Consider the following 24463-nt stretch of genomic DNA (forward strand, 5'->3'; position numbering starts at 1 on the left):
GGGAGAAATTCTGAGAAATTCGAGGTGTAGCACCATTTAATAGCAGCCAACTTTGTCACCGTTGATACCCTATGGCAGGTCGTGATTCGCTGAAGTTAACTAACAGAAAAAGTGGTTTATTCCCTTTTCCATGATGACAGCCTCCCGAAATCAATATCCGCCATTCCAAAATATAAATATAAGCCTTCTACAAGTTCTCATCTAACCAACCATATATAGGTTATTCAAGTTTCAGTTTGCCCATGGAATAGTGTTAGTTAAAAAAGCGCTACACCCCAAACGTTTGCCCCCTGTACTATTGATTTCAGCGTGATCGATGGAAGCAATTAACAAAAAAAAGTGTTGCATTAGGGACAGATCAAAATTTACTGGGGCGGAGGGGCTGCTCCAACTCAAGGTTTCATAAAAACATGTTTTCACATGACCCTCCCCTTGTACTGTAAAATAAATGGAACACCCTCCCCCCTCATAGAATTAACTCGAAAAAAAAGTTGCCGCCCACAAATAACAATAACTGTCGCTACCCTGTGTTTTTAATGTGGATATTGACTTTGGCACTTCATCATGCTTTTGTGTCGCAGTTGATGCCACACAGGGCTATGGGCCAGAAGGTTCACCGACCACCACAGACAAGCTCACTCTCCCTGCCTGTTTCATTACTTCACTATCAGAGCCGGTTGCAGACAATGATCAGCTAGGGGGGAATCAGATTTTCAAAATGTTGATGCCATATTTATAATTGTATAAAATATATGCAACAAATGTTCCACCAACAAGGTTTCTTTGCCAATGCAACACACAACCAATAAACAAAACAGACCGACTTCAGACACTTCAATATCATGGTTTGCATTTTCAACACCACAATAAATAGACTATGTCAATCTCAACAAACAGAAAACACATCCCTCCCTACCTTCTAGGCTTACCCAGTATTGAAGGCTTGACAATCTCCAAATGTCATTAAACTTTTTGGTGTTTTGTAACAGATGTCTCTTTCCATTCATCAAATTGCCCCTGCACAGTTTGGATTGATTCATTAATTGATTTTATTTGTCAGTTTAAAAAAATACATACACTACCAGTCAAAACTTTTAGAACACCTACTCATTCAAGGGTTTTTCTGTATTTTACTATTTTCTACATTATAGAATAATAGTGAAGACATCAAAACTATGAAATAACACATATGGAATCATGTAGTAACCAAAAAGGTTTTCAACAAATCAAAACATTATTTTATATTTGAGATTCTTCAAATAGCCACCCTTTGCCTTGATGACAGCTTTGCACACTCTTGGAATTCTCTCAGCAGAGGGTGTACCCCCCTATCCACATCGACGGGACCGCAGTGGAGAAAGTGGAAAGCTTAAAGTTATCTGTTGCCTGGAGAACCAGCTTTTTGTGAAGGCGGAGAAATGTGAGTTCCATCGCTCCACCATCTCCTTCCTAGGATATGTCATCGCTGCAGGGAATATTCAGATGGACCCTGACAAGGTGAGAGCGGTGGTGGATTGGCCTCAACCCACATCCAGAGTGCAGCTGCAACGTTTCCTGGGGTTTGCTAATTTCTACCGTCGTTTCATCCGGGGTTACAGCACCCTTGCTTCCCTCCTCTCTGCACTCACCTCTCCCAAGGTTCCGTTCATATGGTCTCCAGCAGCTGACCGGCTTTCTCAGATCTCCAGCAGTGATTCACCTCAGCTCCCATCCTAATCCATCCGGACCCATCCCGTCAGTTCGTGGTGGAGGCCGACGCCTCGGACGTTGGAGTGGGGGCTGTCCTTTCCCAGCGTTCTGCCCAGGACCAGAAGCTGCATCCCTGCGCCTTCCTTTCCCATCGTCTTAACCCAGCTGAGAGGAACTATGACGTGGGAAATCGAGAATTACTCACAGTCAAGATGACGTTGGAGGAGTGGCGGCACTGGTTAAAAGGGGCGGAACACCAATTCTTGGTGTGGACGGACCATAAAAACCTGTAATATCTCCGCACCGCCAAGCGCCTCAACTCCACACAGGCGAGATGGGCCCTGTTATTCACTCGTTTTCATTTCACTATCTCCTACCGCCCGGGGTCCAAGAATGTGAAACCTGACGCACTCTCACGTCTGTACAGCCCCACTACTACACCAATGGACCCCGAGACCATCCCCCCTACTTCCTGTCTAACGGCTGCTATCATCTGGGGAATAGAGCGTCTGGTCCGCAAGGGGGTGCCCGACTAACCGGATGTTTGTCCCGGACTCTGCCCGTGCTCTGGTCCTGAAATGGGCACATTCCTCAAGACTCACCTGTCATCCTGGCTCCTGTCGGACCTTGGCTTTCGTCCAACAACGTTTTTGGTGGCCCACCATGGTTTCTGACGTCTCCGCGTTCGTTGCCACCTGCACTGTGTGTGCGCAGAACAAGACTCCGCAGCAACCTCCGGCTGGCCCCCTTCAACCACTCCCTGTTGCCCCTGGTCCCATATATCCTTGGACTTCGTGACGGGTCTCCCTCCGTCAGAGGGCAACACCACCATCCTTACAGTGGTGGATAGGTTTTCCAAAGTCGCCCATTTTATCCCCCTTCCTAAGTTGCCCTCAGCCAAGGAGACGGCCCAGCTCATGGTGCAGCACGTCTTCCGGCTCCATGGACTTCCGGTCGACATGGTCTCTGATTGCGGTCCTTAGTTCTTATCCCGGTTCTGGAAGGCGTTCTGCACTCTCATTGGGTCGTCGGCCAGCCTGTCCTCTGGTTTTCATCCCCAGTCTAACGGCCAGTCGGAGCGAGCCAATCAGGACCTGGAGACGACTCTTCATTGCCTCATCTCCACCAATCCCACCACCTGGAGCCAGCAACTCGTGTGGGTGGAATATGCCCGCAACACCCTTCCCTGTTCTGCTACTGGTCTCTCGCCTTTTGAGTGTTCCCTGGGATATCAGCCCCCACTCTTCCAGGAGCAAGAGGTCAGCATACCTTCTGCCCAGATGTTCATCCGTCGCTGTCACCGTACTTGGAAGAGAGCCCATGCCGCTCTTCTCAAGACCACCTCCAGGTATCGAAGACAGGTGGACCGCCACCGGACCCCTGCTCCCCGCTACCGTCTTGGGCAGAGGGTATGGCTTTCCATTCGGGATCTGCCCCTCCGGGTGGAGTCCCGTAAACTTTCCCCCCATTTCATCAGCCCTTTCCCCATCTCTAAGGTCCTTAGCCCCTTTGCTGTTCACCTTCTGTTGCCCCGCACCCTCCATAAACATCCCACTTTCCATGTATCTAGAAGTAAACCCCTGTCTCACAGCCCTTTGTCTCCTGTTTCCAGGCCCACCCCTCTCCCCCGTCTCATCGACGACCATCCGGCGTACTCGGTGAGGCGCCTCCTGAGTGTTCGACCTCGAGGGAGGGGATTCCAGTACCTGGTTAACTGGGAGGGTTATGGCCCGAAGGAGAGGTGTTGGGTCCCCGCCAGGAATATCCTGGACCCAGCCCTCATCGCGGACTTCCGCCGTCGACCCCCCAGTCAACCAGGTATGTCCCAGGGTTGGACACCAGGTGGCGCCCCTAGAGGGCTGATCTGTTTCACCTGTCTTCTGATTGGCTCCAACCTCCACCAGGTGTCTCCCATTACTTCATGTGTATTTATACCTGCATTTTCTGTTTGTCTGTTGCCAGTTCGTCTTGTCCGTCAAGTCCTACCAGCGTGTTCCCGTGTTTCCTGTGCTCTATTTTTTGCTTTTCTAGTCTTCCCAGTTCTGACCTTTCTGCCTGTCCTGACCCTGATCCTGCCTGCCGTCCTGTACCTGCCTGACTTTGATTTGGATTACGACTCCTTGCCTGATAATTGTTCATGATATTGTAAACATACTCTACTTAAATAATAGGCTATATTGTTGAATGAGTGAAATTAAAAGTATTGTCATCTCTGCTTTGCCTAGCCCCATTGAATAAAAAGTATTTCTTATAGCCTAACTATTTTATTTAGTTTACTATTTAAACACATTTAGCATAGACAATGTAATTGTTGTGGTAGTCTTAGGCAAACCATCTTTATTATCACAGTAGCACCCAAGTGCCACTCAGACCTTCTGGGAGAAATGTATCTGGCATTGAACTTAGTGGTAGTAGTTGTGTGTATGTTTTAAGCTAAGGATCCCATCATCTTCTGCTTCCATACATTTCACCACCTAGATTACAAGGGTTGGATTTGCTTTAAACAATTTCATGTCAGCACAAGACGTACAAAATCCAGTATAATGATTAGCCTCATATATATATCTACTGGTATTGTTTTTAAATTGAGAACATATAGCTGAACAATATGTAAACAATGTGTGAGTTAAGATATTCTCTGCTTCAGATGCACAATGTCAAGGGCTGCATTGCAAATGCCCATAAGGCTAATGCCATCATACTGTAGGCCAGTGGTTCCCAACTCCAGTCCTTGAGTACCCCCTACAGTACCGTTTGTTGTAGCCCCGGACAAACACACCTGATTCAACTTGTCAACTAGTCATCAAGCCCTCTGAGTTGAATCAGGTATGTTTGTCCGGGGCTACAACAAAAATGTGTGCTGTTGGGGGTACTCAAGGAGTTGGGAACCACTGCTGTAGGCCTATGGCTGCATTGGCGTTGCATGCCATTATCAGCTGCAAAATGGGTTCACATGGCTGATATCCTGAAAAAATAGTGACAATCAATACAACTAATTGGAGAGCATATGACTGAACAAAAAGGTAATGTTTGTATTTTGTATTTATTAAGGATCCCCATTAATAGCAGCAGCTTCTCTTCCTTGGGTCCTGCAACATTAAGGCAGTTATATACAATTTAAAATATTACATGACATTATATTTCATAACACTTTACCCAATATATTTAGTGTGTTCCCTCAGGCCACTACTCCACTATCACATATTTACAATAGCAGTGATGATCTCTCTTCCACTCTGAGCCAGGAGCGACTGATATGCATGTCATCAATGTTAGCTCTCTGTGTACTTTAAGGGCCAGCTGTGCTGCCCTGTTCTGAGCCAACTGCAAGTCCCTCTTTGTGGCACCTGACCACACTACTGAACAGTAGTCTAGGTGCGACAAAACTAGGGCCTGTAGGACCTGCCTTGTTGATAGTGTTGTATCAATATGCTTTGACCATGACAGTCTACAATCCAGGGTTACTCCAAGCAGTTTAGTCACCTCAACTTGCTCAATTTCCACATTATTCATTATGAGATGTAGTTGAGGTTTAGGGTTTGGTGAATGATTTGACCCAAATACAATGCTTTTAGTTTTGGAAATATTCAGGACTAACTTATTCCTTGCCACCCATTCCGAAACTAACTGCAACTCTTTGTTAAGTGTTGCAGTTATTTCAGTTGCTGTAGTAGCTGACGTGTATAGTGTTGAGTCATCCACATACATAGACACACTGGCTTAACTCAAAGCCAGTGGCATGTCGTTAGTAGAGATGGAAAAAAGCAAGGGGCCCAGACAGCTGCCCTGGGGAATTCCCGATTCTACCTGAATTATGTTTGAGAGGCTTCCAATAAAGAACACCCTCTGTGTTCTGTTAGACAAGTAACTCTTTATCCACATTATAGCAGGGGGTGTAAAGCCATAACACATACGTTTTTCCAGCAGCAGACTATGATCGATAATGTCAAAAGCCGCACTGAAGTCTAACAAAATTAATTTCAGAATACAACAAAGTGACAGACAAATTAGAGACAGATTCCCTTCCCCTCTTTATTGCAGGATTGTTATTGTGATTAATCAACATCGACACTAGTTAATCTTGAATAATAGTTCAGCTAAAATTTAAAACAAGTTTAAACACTTAACTTCAAAGAATCAACACTATTTCATATAACTTCAAAGGGTACAAGTAAGCTAACTCATATGTAAAGGTTAGACATTTTAGTAACAAGCAGGCTATTGTTACTAAAGCATAATTTCAGGTGCACAAAAAAATTGTCAATACCATAGGTGGCCAACCTCGCTCCACTGATCCCTGATCTACGGGAGGAGCAGACTTCTTGATTATTAACTAATTAGGTTTGATACACTTAATCAATTGTGTTAGTGCTGGGCTGGAACAGAAGCGTGCACACCCAGCAGGTTTGGCCTGCTCCGGTTGTAATAGGTTTATACATTGTGTGTGACTTTTAAACTGTATGTTTGTTGACAGAATGTGTTAACATAGGTACACATATAATCCATGGTATACAAGGATATACCCTTATTCTCTTGAGACATTCATTGGGACCTCTTATCAGCAGACAGGGTTTTATAGCTCTCTGTATCTGAGGACAGAAAACATCACAAAATAAACTGCTGCATTATACTCAAATTAGAAGGTACTGAATATTATGTTGCTAGCTACAGTGAGGGAAAAAGGTATTTGATCCCCTGCTGATTTTGTACGTTTGCCCACTGACAAAGAAATGATCAGTCTGTAATTTTAATGGTAGGTTTATTTGAACAGTGAGAGACAGAATAACAACAAAATAATCCAGAAAAACGCATGTCAAAAATGTTATAAATTTATTTGCATTTTAATGAGGGAAATAAGTATTTGACCCCCTCTCAATCAGAAAGATTTCTGGCTCCCAGGTGTCTTTTATACAAGTAACGAGCTGAGATTAGGAGCACACTCTTAAAGGGAGTGCTCCTAATCTCAGTTTGTTACCTGTACAAAAGACACCTGTCCACAGAAGCAATCAATCAATCAGATTCCAAACTCTCCACCATGGCCAAGACCAAAGAGCTCTCCAAGGATATCAGGGACAATATTGTAGACCTACACAAGGCTGGAATGGGCTACAAGACCATCGCCAAGCAGCTTGGTGAGAAGGTGACAACAGTTGGTGCGATTATTTGCAAATGGAAGAAACACAAAAGACCTGTCAATCTCCCTCGGCCTGAGGCTCCATGCAAGATCTCACCTCGTGGAGTTGCAATGATCATGACAATGGTGAGGAATCAGCCCAGAACTACACGGGAGGATCTTGTCAATGATCTCAAGGCAGCTGGGACCATAGTCACCAAGAAAACAATTGGTAACACACTACGCCGTGAAGGACTGACATCCTGCAGTGCCCGCAAGGTCCCCCTGCTCAAGAAAGCACATATACAGGGCCGTCTGAAGTTTTGAATGATTCAGAGGAGAACTGGGTGAAAGTGTTGTGGTCAGATCAAAATCAAGTTGTGGTCAGACCAAAATCAAGCTCTTTGGCATCAACTCAACTCGCCGTGTTTGGAGGAGGAGGAATGTTGCCTATGACCCCAAGAACACCATCCCCACCGTCAAACATGGAGGTGGAAACATTATGCTTTGGGGGTGTTTTTCTGCTAAGGGGACAGGACAACTTCACCGCATCTAAGGGACGATGGACGGGGCCATGTACCATCAAATGTTGGGTGAGAACCTCCTTCCCTCAGCCAGGGCATTGAAAATGGGTCGTGGATGGGTATTCCAGCATGACAATGACACAAAACACACGGCCAAGGCAACAAAGGAGTGGCTTAAGAAGAAGCACATTAAGGTCCTGGAGTGGCCTAGCCAGTCTCCAGACCTTAATCCCATAGAAAATCTGTGAAGGGAGCTGAAGGTTCGAGTTGCCAAACGTCAGCCTCAAAACCTTAATGACTTGGAGAAGATCTGCAAAGAGGAGTGGAACAAAATCCCTCCTGAGATGTGTGCAAACCTGGTGGCCAACTACAAGAAACGTCTGACCTCTGTGATTGCCAACAAGGGTTTTTCCACCAAGTACTAAGTCATGTTTTTCAGAGGGGTCAAATACTTATTTCCCTCATTAAAATGCAAATCAATTTATAACATTTTTGACATGCGTTTTTATGGATTTTTTTGTTGTTATTTTGTCTCTCACTGTTCAAATAAACCTTCCATTAAAATTATAGACTGATCATGTCTTTGTCAGTGGGTAAACGTACAAAATCAGCAGAGGATCAAATACTTTTTTCCCATACTGTATATCTCTCTGTCCTCATTTTTTCTTGCTAGGGACTGTAAGTAGAGAATATTTTCATAATGTCCTCCCACAAAGGTAGCTGCCCTATCCAGAGTAGCCTATTCTCCCTTCTGACAGCTGGAACTGCTAGCTAATCCTTTCACCCTCTTCCATGGCTGTTAGCTAGTTACCTAGCTACAAATGCATTTTGAATTACATCAAGATAGCTACCTAACTAGCTAATATGAAGTTAGCAAGCTGGTGATATTTAATTCACTTAGCTACATTTACATTTACATTTACGTCATTTAGCAGACGCTCTTATCCAGAGCGACTTACAAATTGGTGCATTCACCCTATAGCCAGTGGGATAACCACTTGACAAATTATTATTTATTTTTTTTTAATTTTTTGGGGGTGGGGGGGGGTGTAGAAGGATTACTTTATCCTATCTCAGGTATTCCTTAAAGAGGTGGGGTTTCAAATGTCTCCGGAAGGTGGTGAGCGACTCCGCCGTCCTGGCGCCGTGAGGGAGCTTGTTCCACCATTGGGGTGCCAGAGCAGCGAACAGTTTTGACTGGGCTGAGCGGGAACTATGCTTCCGCAGAGGAGGGGGAGCCAGCAGGCCAGAGGTGGATGAACGCAATGCCCTCGTTTGGGTGTAGGGACTGATCAGAGCCTGAAGGTACGGAGGTGCCGTTCCCCTCACAGCTCCATAGGCAAGCACCATGGTCTTGTAACAGATGCGAGCTTCAACTGGAAGCCAGTGGAGTGTGCGGAGGAGCGGGGTGACGTGAGAGAACTTGGGAAGGTTGAACACCAGACGGGCAGCGGCATTCTGGATGAGTTGTAGGGGTTTAATGGCACAGGCAGGGAGCCCAGCCAACAGCGAGTTGCAGTAATCCAGACGGGAGATGACAAGTGCCTGGATTAGGACCTGTGCCGCTTCCTGTGTAAGGCAGGGTCGTACTCTCCGAATGTTGTAGAGCATGAACCTGCAGGATCGGGTCACCGCCTTGATGTTAGCGGAGAACGACAGGGTGTTGTCCAGAGTCACGCCAAGGCTCTTCGCACTCTGGGAGGAGGACACAACGGAGTTGTCAACCGTGATGGCGAGATCATGGAACGGGCAGTCCTTCCCCGGGAGGAAGAGCAGCTCCGTCTTGCCAAGGTTCAGCTTGAGGTGGTGATCCGTCATCCATACTGATATGTCTGCCAGACATGCAGAGATGCGATTCGCCACCTGGTTATCAGAAGGGGTAAAGGAGAAGATTAGTTGTGTATCGTCAGCGTAGCAATGATAGGAGAGGCCATGTGAGGATATGACAGAGCCAAGTGACTTGGTGTATAGCGAGAATAGGAGAGGGCCGTGACACAGAGAAGAGCAGTCTCAGTTGAATGACCAGTCCTGAAACCTGACTGGTTTGGGTCAAGAAGGTCATTCTGAGAGAGATAGCAAGAGAGTTGGCTAAAGACGGCACGCTCAATAGTTTTGGAAAGAAAAGAAAGAAGGGATACTGGTCTGTAGTTGTTGACATCAGAGGGATCAAGTGTTGGTTTTTTGAGAAGGGGTGCAACTCTTGCTCTCTTGACCCAAACAGCTAGCTATTTACAGCTAGCTATTTACTATGTAAAGTTAGCTAACTAGCTAACATTATGTTAGCAGCTTATTTGAGTTAGCCTGCACACTACGTTTCTGTAGCAAGCTAGCTAGCTAATAATACATCGTTTTTTATCATTTTCTAAATATATTTACTTACTTGAATAGGTTCTCCCACTGCCTCCATTTTCTGGGTCCTTAGAAAAACGAAATAATGGGCAATCTTCCCAAAGTTTCCGATGGTAGCAAAATGCAGCCAGCCATGTGAACGATTAGAGAACTTCCAACAGACTGACTTTGGTCTTCCAACATGGCACCAGGTGTGGTTGCTAGGTGATTTGTGACAACTGCAAGCCCTCTGTATGAGCATTTCAGGGTTTCCTTTTTTATATATATATATATATATATATATATATATATATATATATATATATATATATCCTCTTTTTCTCCCCAATGTCGTGATATCCAATTGCTATCTTGTCTCATTGCTGCAACTCCCCAACGGGCTCGGGAGAGGCCAAGGTCGAGTCATTCGTCCCCTTAACACCCGCTCGCTTAACCTGGAAGCCAGCCACACCAATGTGTCGGAGGAAACACGTAAATTAAAGCCCCATCCCCGGCCAAACCCTCCCCTAATCCGGATGACGCTGGGCCATTTCTGCGCTGCACTATGGGACTCCTGGTCACGGCCGGTTGTGACACAGCCAGGGATTGAACCGTAGGCTGTAGTGACGCTGCAACAATGCAATGCAGTGCCTTATACCGCTGCGCCACTCGGGAGGCCTCAGGGTGTCCTTTAGGAAAATTTGGCCAGGAAGATGTTAATTTACTAGACATTTGAGGACATTTGAGAAATTTGGAACAGCCAGCACCATCAATAAAGGAGGAATATTGGCCAAATGAGCCATAGTTATGTGTCCTTAAAAACAACATATAACAAATTACAAAAACACTATTCCTTGTGTTTGGATGTATAGCATATTCAAAACTTTATAGCCAACTTTCCTAAAATAATAATTATTCACCTTACGGTTCAGCTGTCAGAGATTTAAGCACTAAATAAGGCAATAAGTAAACAGGAAAACGCTCATCCAGAGGCAGCGCTCCTAGTGGCCAGGGACATTAATGCAGGGAAACTTAAATCCTACCAGCATGTTAAATGTGCAACCAGAGGAGAAAAAAAACTCTTGACCACCTTTACTCCACACACAGAGATGCATACAAAGCTCTCCCTCACCCTCCATTTGGTAAATCTGACCATAATTATATCCTCCTGATTCCTGCTTATAAGCAAAAACTAAAGCAGGAAGCACCAGTGACTCGATTAATAAGGAAGTGGTCAGGTGACGCAGATGCTAAGCTACAGGACTGTTTTGCTAGCACAGACTGGAATATGTTCCGGGATTCTTCTGATGGCATTGAGGAGTACACCACATCAGTCACTGGTTTCAGCAATAAGTGCATCGATAACGTCGTCCCCACAGTGACCGTATGTACATACCCCAACCAGAAGCCATGGATTACAGGCAATATCCGCACTGAGCTAAAGGGTAGAGCTGCCGCTTTCAAAAAGCGGGACTCTAACCCGGACGCTTATAAGAAATCCCGTTATGCCCTCTGACGAAACCATCAAACAGGCAAAGAGTCAATACAGGACTAAGATTGAATCGTACTACACCGGCTCCGATGCTCGTCGAATGTGGCAGGGCTTGCAAACTATTACAGACTACAAAGGGAAGCACAGCCGCGAGCTGCCCAGTGACACGAGCCTACCAGACAAGCTAAATCACTTCTATGCTCGCTTCAAGGCAAGCAACACTGAAGCATGCATGAGAGCATCAGCTGTTGTGGATGAATATGTGATCACGCTCTCCGTAGCCGATGTGAGTAAGAACTTTAAGAAGGTCAACATTCAGAAGGCCGCAGGGCCAGATGGATTACCAGGACGTGTACTCCGAGCATGCGCTGACCAACTGGCAAGTGTTTTCACTGACAGTTTCAACATGTCCCTGACTGAGTCTGTAATACCAACATGTTTCAAGCAAACCACCATAGTCCCTGTGCCCAAGAACACAAAGTTCTTGACTACCGACCAGTAGCACTCACGTCTGTGGCCATGAAGGGCTTTGAAAGGCTGGTCATGGCTCACATCAACACCATTATCCCAGAAACCCTAGACCCACTCAATTTGCATACCGCCCCAACAGATCCACAGATGATGCAATCTCTATTGCACTCCACACTGCCCTTTCCCACCTGGACAAGAGGAACACCTACGTGAGAATGCTATTCATTGACTACAGCTCAGTGTTCAACACCATATTGCCCTCAAAGCTCATCACTAAGCTAAGGACCCTGGGACTAAACACCTCCCTCTGCAACTGGACGCTGGACTTCCTGACGGGCCGCCCCCAGGTGGTAAGGGTAGGTAACAACACATCTGCCACACTGATCCTCAACACGGGGGCCCCTCAGGGGTGCGTGCTCAGTCCCCTCCTGTACTCCCTGTTCACCCATGACTGCATGGCCAGGCACGACTCCAACACCGTCAAATCACGGATTTCACATGACTGGGAATACATATATGCATATGTTGGCCACAGATACCTTAAAACAAAGATAGGGATGTGGATCAGAAAACCAGTCACTATCTGGTGTGACCACCATTTGCTTCATGCGGCGCGACACAGCTCCTTCGCATAGAGTTGATCATGCTGTTGAATGTTGTCCCACTCCTCTTCAACGTCTGTGCAAAGTCGCTGGATATTGGCGAGAACTGGGACACGCTGTCGTACACGTCGATCCAGAGCATCCCAAACATGCTCAATTGGTGACATGTCTGGTGAGTATGCAGGCCATGGAAGAACTGGGACATTTTCAGCTTCCAGAAATTGTGTACAGATCCTTGCGACATGGGGCCATGCATTATCATGCTGAAACATGAGATGATGGCGGCGGATGAATGGCACGGAAATGGGCCTCAGGATCTCATCACGATATCTCTGTGCATTCAAATTGCCATAGATAAAATACAATTGTGTTCGTTGTCCGTAGCTTATGCCTGCCCATATCATAACCCCACCGCCACCATGAGGCACTCTGTTCACAATGTTGACATCAGCAAACCGCTTGCCCACACAACGCCATACACGCTGTCTGCCATTTGCCCACTACTGTTGAGCATTTGCCCACTGAAGTCGATTACGACGTCGCACTGCAGTCAGGTCAAGACCCTGATGAGGATGACGAGGACACAGATGAGCTTCCCTGAGACGGTTTCTGACAGTTTGTGCAGAAATTCTTCAGTTGTGCAAACCCATAGTTTCATCAGCTGTCCGGGTGGCACAGACACAGAGATACTTTTTTCTAATAGAAAGAAAGAGAACAAGAGACACAGAGAGAGAAGCAACAAGGAGGACTTCAGAAGACCAGGGGAGGCTCTCAAGTTGGATTGAATTACATTTAGATAGATATTGGCTACAGTGCTATGAAAAAGTATTTGCCCCCTTTCTAATTTTCTCTACTTTTGCATATTTGTGATACTGAATGTTATCAGATCTTCAACCAAAACTTAATATTAAATAAAGGGAACATAAGTGAACAAATAACACAACAATTACATATTTATTTAATTTATTTCATAAACAAAGTTATGCAACACCCAATTCCCCTGTGTGAAAAAGTAATTGCCCCCTTACACTCAATAACTGGTTGTGCCACCTTTAGCTGCAATGACTCCAACCAAATGCTTCCTGTAGTTGTTGATCAGTCTCTCACGTCGCTGTGGAGGAATGGCCCAATGCAGTGTTTGGTTTTCGCCAGGCATAATTGTACCCATCTTGTCCAAAAAGTTGACTCAAGTTTGCCAAAAAGCACCTGGATGATCATCAAGACTCTTGAAAGAACGTTCTATGGACAGATGATTCAAAACGTATAACTTTTTGGACGACATGGTTCCCATTATGCCTGGCGATAACCAAACTCTGCATTCCACAGTAAGAACATCATACCAAAGGTCAAGCATGGTGGTGGTGGTGTGATGGTTTGGGGATGCTTTGCTGCCTCAGGACCTGGACGACTTACCTTAATAGAAGGAACCATGAATTCTGCTCTGTATCAGAGAATTCTACAGGAGAATGTCAGGCCATCCGTCTGTGAGCTGAAGCTGAAGCGCAGCTGGGTCATGCAGCAAGACAATGATCCAAAACACACAATGAAGTCTACATGAAAATTGCTAAAAAGCAACAAATTGGAAGTTTTGGAATGGCCTAGTCAAAGTCCAGACCTAATCCCAATTGAGATGGTGTGGCAGGACTTGAAACGAGCAGTTCATGCTTGAAAACCCACACGTCACTGAGTTAAAGCAGTTCTGCATGGAAGAGTGGGCCAAAATTCCTCCACAGCGACGTGAGAGACTGATCAACAACTACAGGAAGCATTTGGTTGGAGTCATTGCAGCTAAAGGTGGCACAACCAGTTATTGAGTGTAAGGGGGCAATTACTTTTTCACACAGGGGAATTGGGTGTTGCATAACTTTGTTTATGAAATAAATATGTAATTGTTGTGTTATTTGTTCACTTATGTTCCCTTTATCTAATATTAGGTTTTGGTTGAAGATCTGACAACATTCAGTATCACAAATATGCAAAAGTAGAGAAAATTAGAAAGGGGGCAAATACTTTTTCATAGCACTGTAAATGTATCCTCAAGCCGACTACTTTTTTCTTAATTGTTAGTCTATTTGATGTGTAATTTTTATAAATAGCAGCTAAATAGCAGCTAAGTGCTGTATATACAGTAGCTATAGATAGTAGGCTACAATGTATAATGAAACAATCCATAGTAAGCTAGTGTTTTGAGGGTGGACTGACTGTATTATTTGGCATTAATAGACTGGTTTTATGCACAACAACTTTCTATCCAAGTTGGGAGAGAGCGCGAGGACGGCTCATGTCATGCAGGTTCAGGTAGGCTATGCATGGCAGTTGTATATCAGTCTAAAATGGCAGCCTTGCAACACCTTGTTTTACATTTTAGTCATTTAACATACGCTCTTATCCAGAGCAACTTACAGTAGTGAGTGCATACATTTTTCATTCATACTGGTCCCCCGTGAGAATTGAACCCACAACCCTGGCATTGCAAGTGCCATGCTTTACCAACTGAGCCATACAGGACCCTTTGTAAAACGTTAGGCTTAACATGTAAAAAAAATGACAACCAAATAGGCCTACCAATAAACGTGGGGGGGGTCCTTGTGGAGATCCAGAGAAACTGTTATGCAGCACTGAGCAGTCCACAACGTTTTCAATCAACAGGGACCTCTTGTGGTTTGTCTGAGTGTCACAGTTGCAAACTTTGATTTTTTGAAAGACTTGTCAACGGCTTGACATACAACTAAACTATCCATTGACTAAATTACTAGTTTAGCTTTTAATTGTATGAAAATTATATAATAAATAAAAAACCATGTAACAGTGCGGAATTCCATATTTACCTCTCCTGAACTATTTCAGATTGGCCTCTTCACAGCAATTGTCAGATCCAAAATACAATTTTTAAATAATCAACAGCACCATTAAAGTGCAATGGTTTGCAACCACATACAGTATAAAACTATGTAAAGAATATGGGTAAAACAGCCTGCAGGTACAATGCTTGCTATACAAGCCTCTATGTCTTCAAATAAGGCTTATAGTACTGTATGTTATATCTCTCTATGTCTCTCCAGATCATTAGATTATTATAAGACAGACACTGTGATGGGATAAAATGCTCTTAATAAGACTCGTAATGCATTATAACTGCATCATATTGCATTATAGCTGCAAGCTTTATGTAAATTGTTACCGAAAATGTGACATGGTGAGGTTGGACCCAGGAGCAGAGAAGAGACCAGATGAGGAATCAGTGGTTAAGGATAAACATAATACTTTACTGAGAATTGGTAACTGAAGGATCACAGTAACACAGGAAAAACAACAAACACTAAGTCTCGAAAACTCGCTCAGGAGACAAAAACACACGGCAAACAATTCAAGCTTCAACAAAGGACAACAGAAAACACACCTCTTTTAACAGGGAAATCATAATGAGTAATAGGACACACCTGAGCATCATTAATGTCTCTAGGATGGTCTCTGCCGCCCTCTGGTGACAGGTGGAAGCATGACACTACCCCCCCTTCTAGGAACGGCTCCAGCTGCGGAGCCAGGGTGACCACCACGTAGTTGGTTGAAGTCCCGCACAAGTACCAGATCCAGGATGTCCCAGGTAGGCACCCACAACCGATCCTTGGTGCCGTAGCCCTCCCAGTCCACCAGGTACTGCAGGGTGCCTCTGACCTGACGAGCCTCCAACAGACGCCGGCCAGTGTAGGCCGGACGGCCATCAACAAGTCGAGGGGGCGGAGGGGCAGGTGTGGAGGGAGAGAAGGGACTGGTCCTTACCAGCTTGAGACGGGAGACATGGAAGGATGGACAGACCCTCATAGACCTGGGAAGCTGGAGGCGATGGGTGACCGGGTTGATGCGACTCAGGATCTTGAATGGTCCTATGTTGCGTGGAGCGAGTCCACCTTTAAGGGAAGATCACGTGTGGACAGCCACACCTGTTGACCCGGTTGGAGGAGCCGAAGAGGCCTTCGGTGCCGGTTTTCCTGGTGTTGGTGTCGGGCAGAGGAGCGGAGCCAGAAAGATCACACTCTGATCCAGGTGCAGCGACATCGTCGAATGAACGCCTCGGCTGATGGCACCCCCGCTTCGGCCTCTTGTTCAGGAAAGGGGAGGGGGGGAGGCGAACCCGAACTGACACTCGAACGGCATCAGTCCAGTGGACGAGTTCGGCAGTGTGTTATGAGCATATTCCGCCCAGACGAGGAACTTGCTCCAGTTGATGGCCTGAGTGGAGACGAAACAGCAGAGGAACTTTTCCAGCTCCTGGTTGGCCCGCTCAGTTTGCCCATTCGACTGTAGGTGGAACACCCGAGGAGAGACTCACCAATGCCCCCAACAGGAAGCAGAAGGCTTTCCAATACCGTGCGACAAACTGGTCCCCATGATCCGAGACAATGTCCTGGGGAAGTCCGTGTAGTCGATAGACATGGGTAATCATTAGATCAGCTGTCTCCTTCGCCGAGGGCAACTTGGGTAAGGCGATGAAATGGGCTGCCTTGGAGAACTAATCGACGACCACCAGGATAGTGGTAAGCCCTTGGGATGGAGGTAACTCTGTGATAAAGTCTACGGGCAGGTGGGACCAGGGCTGGCTGGGGATGGGCAGAGGTTGGAGCAACCCAGCCGGTCGCTGTCATGAGGACTTATTTGGGCACAGGTGGAACAAGCCGCAACGAAGGATCTCACATCCTCAATCATGTTGGGCCATCAGAATTTCAGCCTCAGGAACTCCAGTGTCCGATTAACCCCAGGATGCCCACTCAATTTAGAGGAGTGCCCCCATTGTAGTACTCGAGAACGGGCTGGTAGCGGAACATAAAGTCTGTTAGTGGGACCCCCCCCCAGGGTCAGGTTCTCGGGTCTGGGGAGGGAGTAAAGACGGCCCCGGGGAGGGCTGGAGCCTTGTAGGGGTTCTATGGCACAGTCGTTTGGACAATGAGGAGGGAGGGTGGTGGCTTGCCTCTTACTGAAGGCCTCCCGGAGGTCGAAGTATTCGGGAGGTAGAGCGGAGAAGTCTTGGTCTTCAATGGATGCAGGGGCACACGGCAAGGCTCTTGGTGGGGGTCTTAGACATTTAGTCTAGCAGTTCTTACCCCAGTCTAGTAGGTGTCCCGTGGACCAGGATAATAGTGGGTTATGTAGTGCTAGCCAGGGGTACCCTAGGATAAGGGGGTTCTCGGGAGCAGTGATGAAAAGAAAACTAAGAGTCTCTGAGTGGTTCACCCCAACCTGCAGTAGAATGGGCTTGGTCTGATATTCCACCTGGCTGGAGCCGATGGGGCATCCATCGAGGGCTTGAATCTGCAGAGGGATGGTACATTTGTAATTCTCTGGCGAAGTCTTGATCAATGAAATTATCCGCGGCCCCGGAGTCCACGAAGTGCACAGCTCGTCAGGGTCTCTCCTTGTCCTGGCGAGCCCTGGCGCTTCCCGTCAGCTCTGGGCATGTAGCACGGAGATGGCCGAGACCTCCACAGTAGAGGCAACAGCCTTCACGCATGCGCCTGTCACGTTCCTGTGTGCTCTGACATGTGTGTCCCAACTGCATGGGCTCCCCAATGCATGGCTCGGGGGGCTTGGGGTGCTCAGGAAACCGGGATACTGGGGTGGTGTCAAAAAGGCACTGTCTCACACGTTCTCGGAGGCGGTTGTCAAACCTGATTGCCAGCGTTTTCAGGGACTTGAGGTCCTCTAGCAGTTCCCGAGAGGCCAGTTCATCCTTGACGGAGTTAGACAGACCCTGGTGGAAAGCAGTGACCAGTGCCTCTGTATTCCACCCACTCTCGGAGGCGAGGGTGCGGAACTCAATGACGAAGTCAGCCACTGGTCTGGCCCCTTAACGGATGTTGAACAGTTGGCTGTCCGCCTCTCGTCCACCGACTGGGTGGTCGACGACTCGTTGCAGCTCGGCAGTGAAGGCTAATATGGAGCTGCAGGTAGGTGGCTGCTGTTCCCACACCGCCGTTGCCCACGCCTGGGCTTTGCCCGAGAGTAGAGAGATGGTGTAGGCGATCATGGCTGGATCGGTGTGGAACGAGGAGGACTGTAGCTCGAACACCAGAGAGCACCGAGTGAGGAACCCCTTGCATCCTCCCGGGTGGCCGTCATACCACTCAGGGGCTGGAATCTTGGGTTCCCGGTGCAGGTTCCCTGGAGGAACTACGGCGATGCCTGAAGCACTGAGCGATAAGACTTGGGCATTGGCTCCTCCTGGGTTGGGGTTGGACTGTGGTTGGACTATGGTTGGAGGAAGTCGGTAAGTGCCTGGAGGGTCTCTGATATTTGGGAGAGTTGTTCTTGCTGCCACCCCAGCAGTGCTCCTTGGTGGGTTACACCATTCTTGATCTGTGTGATCTCTGCTGGGTCCATGTTGGAGGCAGAAGCTTGCTGTGATGTGGTGAGGTTGGACCCAGGAGCAGAGAAGAGACCAGACGAGGAATCAGTGGTTAAGGAACATAATACTTTACTGAGAAACAGTAGCTGAAGGATCACAGTAACACGTGAAAAACAACAAACACTAAGTCTCGAAAACTCACTCAGGAGACAAAAGCACACAGCAAACAATTCAAGCTTCAACAAAGGACAACAGAAAACACACCTCTTTTAACAGGGAAATCATAACGCGTAAAAGGACACACCTGAGTGTCATTAATGTCTCTAGAACGGTCTCTGCCACCCTCTGGTGACAGGTGGAAGCATGACAGAATATTGATCTCAAAGGTTATCATTTTACTTTTATTGTATGGTTTAGCTCAGAACAATTCAAAGCTGAACCAAACTGTATACTGGACCAAACTTATTGGGACATTATTGACATTAAGTGTGATATTTTCAGTTGTTAAGTTAGCCTAGTTGTGGTCCTCTGTGGCTCAGTTGGTAAAGCATGTTGCTTACAATGCCAGGATTATAGTTTTAATTCCTGCTGGGGCCACTCATACCAAAATGTATGCACACACTACTATAAGTTGCTTTGGATAAAACAAAAGTGTCTGCTAATATGGCATATATTATAAGTAGTTATTTAAAGACATGCTCTTGAACTGTGGTGACTACTACATGAAAGTGTTTTTTAAACCTCCCGCTTTGGGCTGGATGTGTCAATGTTTAGTTCATACATACATAATCTATGAGCAGAATTACTGTCTTAACTCAATTAAGAGGTAAGACATTTTCCCCTACGTGGGCCAGCCCCCTAGCAATTCGATTTCAACCAATGAACTTCAGCCCCTCGCCATATGAGTGACATATAGCGAGAGGCACATGATGCACCCACAGCAGAGTGAGAGAGAGCAATGACGTGGTGCAAATATCTCCACATAATATGACGTAGTACCAATTTTCGGGGACCACTTTTGGCTCGTGAGCGCTACTTTCAGAACTACTGGCTAAAAAGTATACAAAGGTATCGGAGAATCTCTTTAAGGGATTTAATTGTTTATAACACAAAATGCACATTAGCAAATTGACTTTATATGCAGCTTTAAATCATGATTTTTTAGTTAATAGTGCACCATTAAATTACAACTGTATTATTTTGGAGAGCATTGATGCATTGTAACAAAAGGAAATGTGTTTCCTTAATGAGGTACAGTTTGGTTTTACTCAAAGGTCATGACCTACTCTTGGAATCTTCTGGAAGTGTTTAAAAAGGCAGTTAGCAATGGTGAGTCATTATTTGCCCTATCCAAACCAATCAATATGACACAGTATAGGCCTCCATCTTGACACTATTCTTCCCAGTTCCCATCAATACAGCAACAGCACCTATTTGGCACAGGACCTAATTAACCTTACTCTGTGTTGCTGTTGAACATATCCCCTACAACCACATTGCCCATGATAGTGAAAATATTTTGAACACTTGACTAGCAACTAGTAGCCTCATTAATTCACCATTTAATGTTTTTATTTACAAAACAGAAGGTGACTCCCTATCACACTAAGTCCAGTGGAGAATATCCTAATGACCCCTAATAAGTCTATTGATAGAGAATGTCCTGTGTTTTACTCTCCATTAATGTGGTCAGTAAACGAAGCAGTCCAATTTTGTTGGATTGTGCCCCCCTGAGAATCATAAATTAGATTTCAGGGCGCACAATTAATTTACGGTATAGAGACAATAATGACCAAAGGGTCAAGGGACTTACTATACCATGATATACATTTTGATTAAAGGTTTTGTAGACTAGAGCATTCCGGCCAGGGGGTAGCCCGAACAGGCCTCAAACCTGGGTCCTTATGGCTGTCAGTCCAATACATTAGCCATTACACCAAGAGGTTCAAACCTCTTGATGAGATATCTACACCACCCCTTCCTTCAGAAAGCGCGTCCCTGCACTTCACACTTACAAGTCCCTCATGCCCATACCGACCGGTGATGGGACACACTTTCAATGGCCTCACTAAGATGCACTTCTAAAACCAATGTAGCAAATTCAGGGAGTAGCCGGACCAGGACTTGAACCTGTTCTGCAACTGTCAGTCCAACACCTCATTCATAGGGAAGGATTCACTGCCGCTACCTCAATTTCCAACCATGGTGCAAACTGACGTAGAAAGGAGATTCAGCAACACTTGGAGGACAAAGTAGGACTTGGAGGACACTTGGAGGACCAATCGCAAAGAATATACAAATGTTGTTCAAAGGAACCCAAGAAGATAAACTCCAAGTGGCGCAGTGGTCTAAGGCACTGCATCGCAGTGCTAACTGTGCCACTAGAGATCCTGGTTCGAATCCAGGCTCTGTCGCAGCCGGCCGCGACCGGGAGACTCATGGGCGGCGCACAAGTCGCCCAGGGTAGGGGAGGGAATGGCCGGCAGGGATGTAGCTCAGTTGATAGAGCATGGCGTTTGCAACGCCAGGGTTGTGGGTTCGATTCCCACGGGGGGCCAGTATAAAAAAATATGTATTCACTAACTGTAAGTCGCTCTGGATAAGAGCGTCTGCTAAATGACTAAAATGTAAGATCATTAAGGACCTCAGCCACCCGAGCCACGGACTGTTCACTCGGCTACCGTCCGACAGACAGAGACAGTGGAGGTGCATCAGAGCTAAGACCAATGATTTATATATACACTAGATGACTGATAGGGGGCGATGTGTTGAAGCCACCGTGCCTCCATCTTGGCACTCCCCCACCGGTGTAAAAAAAAAAATGTTTCATTTACATTTTAGTCATTTAGCAGACGCTCTTATTTTTTTTTTCATACTGGCCCCCCGTGGGAATCGAACCCACAACCCTGGCGTTGCAAACGCCATGCTCTACCAACTGAGCTACATCCCTGGCCACATCTGCAGTCCTCATGTCTCCTTGCAACATGCCTAAGGCACATTCACGCAGATGAGCAGGGACTCTGGGCATCTTTCTTTTGGTGTTTTTCAGAGTCAGTAGAAAGGCCTCTTTAGTGTCCTAAGTTTTCATAACTGTGACCTTAATTGCCTACCATCTGTAAGCTGTTAGTGTTTTAACGACCGTTCCACAGGTGCATGTTCATTAATTGTTTATGGTTCATTGAACAAGCATGGGAAACAGTGTTTAAACCCTTTACAATGAAGATCTGTGAAGTTATTTGGAGTTTTACGAATTATCTTTGAAAGAGAGGGTCCTGAAAAAGGGACGTTTCTTTTTTTGCTGAGTTTACTTACTAGAGGAAATCCTTGATAATTAATTTATCGTTCATTCCATTAGGATAAAGACTTTTAAAATGGAATATATAAAATGCCTCTACGCTTTCTAAAAGTATTAAAGTTTCCACCTCTTGGACCCAGGGACATTTTCTCAATACCAATCAAAGAGAATGCTAATATGGGATGATTTGCTGATATGGGATGAAAAGTCAGACAGTAAGGGAGAATTGATCATTCCAAAAACAATGAATATCGCCGTATTCATTTTGTTATTATGTTTGAGCAAAAGAACACAGCATTAGCCATGGCAAAATGCATAGAATTGCAGGAAATGTGCTTTAAATGACAAAAAAGTATCTCAGCTCCATGTAGAAATTTGTTGAATTAAAATTGGCTTAAAAGTGCAAAACATTTCTCTACACCGCCAAGATCAAGCAATCAATCAAATTCTTTTATGAAGCCCTTTTTCATGAGCAGTTATTACAATGTGCTTATAGAGAAACCCAGCCTAAAACCCCAAAGAGCAAGCAATGTAGATAAAGAAGCATGATAAGGGACACTAAAATGGTCTCTAAAATTCAACTGCGCCAACCGGCCGACCGCACCCATTGGCACGCCCCCTACCGCGCAAAACCTAAGATCCAGAAAACCCCGCGGTAGAAGAAACACCCCTCTCTGTAGAAAAAGGAATCACATTGACTCTATTCGTGGTATGTCTATCTGCAATGTTCATCAATTTTTTGCTATCGAATGTGGCCCTGCTGTAAAAAATAATAATAAAAAAAAGTAGCTTTATTACAAGGATTCTTCTCTTCAGCATCTCCAGCGTCATCTTGACACATTATCTGATTACTAGATAGATAGATAGATAGATAGATAGATAGATAGATAGATAGATAGATAGATAGATAGATAGATAGATAGATAGATAGATAGATAGATAGATAGATAGATAGATAGATAGATAGATAGATAGATAGATAGATAGATAGATAGATAGATAGATAGATAGATGATAGATAGATAGATAGATAGATAGATAGATAGATAGATAGATAGATAGATAGATAGATAGATAGATAGATAGATAGATAGATAGATAGATAGATAGATAGATAGATAGATAGATAGATAGATAGATAGATAGATAGATAGATAGATAGATAAAAAAAAGTATTTAGTCAGCCACCAATTGTGCAAGTTCTCCCACTTAAAACTATGAGAGAGGCCTGTAATTCATCATAGGTACACATCAACTATGACAGACAAAATGATAAAAAAAATCCATAAAATCACATTGTAGGATTTTTTATGAATTTATTTGCAAATTATGGTGGAAAATAAGTATTTGGTCAATAACAAAAGTTTCTCAATACTTTGTTATATACCCTTTGTTGGCAATGACACAGGTCAAACGTTTTCTGTAAGTCTTCACAAGGTTTTCACACACTGTTGCTGGTATTTTGGCCCATTCCTCCATGCAGATCTCCTCTAGAGCAGTGATGTTTTGGGGCTGTCGCTGGGCAACACAGACTTTCAACTCCCTCCAAAGATTTTCTATGGGACTGAGATCTGGAGACTGGCTAGACCACTCCAGGACCATGAAATGCTTCTTACGAAGCCACTCCTTCGTTGCCCGGGCGGTGTGTTTGGGATCATTGTCATGCTGAAAGACCCAGCCACGTTTCATCTTCAATGCCCTTGCTGATGGAAGGAGGTTTTCACTCAAAATCTCACGATACATGGCCCCATTCATTCTTTCCTTTCCACGGATCAGTCGTCCTGGTCCCTTTGCAGAAAAACAGCCCCAAAGCATGATGTTTCCACCCCCATGCTTCACAGTAGGTATGGTGTTCTTTGGATGCAACTCAGCATTCTTTGTCCTCCAAACACGACGAGTTGAGTTTTTACCAAAAAGTTCTATTTTGGTTTCATCTGACCATATGATATTCTCCCAATCCTCTTCTGGATCATCCAAATGCACTCTAGCAAACTTCAGACAGGCCTGGACATGTACTGGCTTAAGCAGGGGGACATGTCTGGCACTGCAGGATTTGAGTCCCTGGCGGCGTAGTGTGTTACTGATGGTAGGCTTTGTTACTTTGGTCCCAGCTCTCTGCAGGTCATTCACTAGGTCCCCCCGTGTGGTTCTGGGATTTTTGCTCACCGTTCTTGTGATCATTTTGACCCCACGGGGTGAGATCTTGCGTGGAGCCCCAGATCGAGGGAGATTATCAGTGGTCTTGTATGTCTTCCATTTCCTAATAATTGCTCCCACAGTTGATTTCTTCAAACCTATTGCAGATTCAGTCTTCCCAGCCTGGTGCAGGTCTACAATTTTGTTTCTGGTGTCCTTTGACAGCTCTTTGGTCTTGGCCATAGTGGAGTTTGGAGTGTAACTGTTTGAGATTGTGGACAGGTGTCTTTTATACTGATAACAAGTTCAAACAGGTGCCATTAATACAGGTAACGAGTGGAGGACAGAGGAGCCTCTTAAAGAAGAAGTTACAGGTCTGTGAGAGCCAGAAATCTTGCTTGTTTGTAGGTGAACAAATACTTATTTTCCACCATAATTTGCAAATAAATTCATAAAAAATCCTACAATGTGAA

This window comes from Coregonus clupeaformis, chromosome 19, assembly GCF_020615455.1.
Source record: "Coregonus clupeaformis isolate EN_2021a chromosome 19, ASM2061545v1, whole genome shotgun sequence".
NCBI classification, from domain to species: domain Eukaryota; kingdom Metazoa; phylum Chordata; class Actinopteri; order Salmoniformes; family Salmonidae; genus Coregonus; species Coregonus clupeaformis.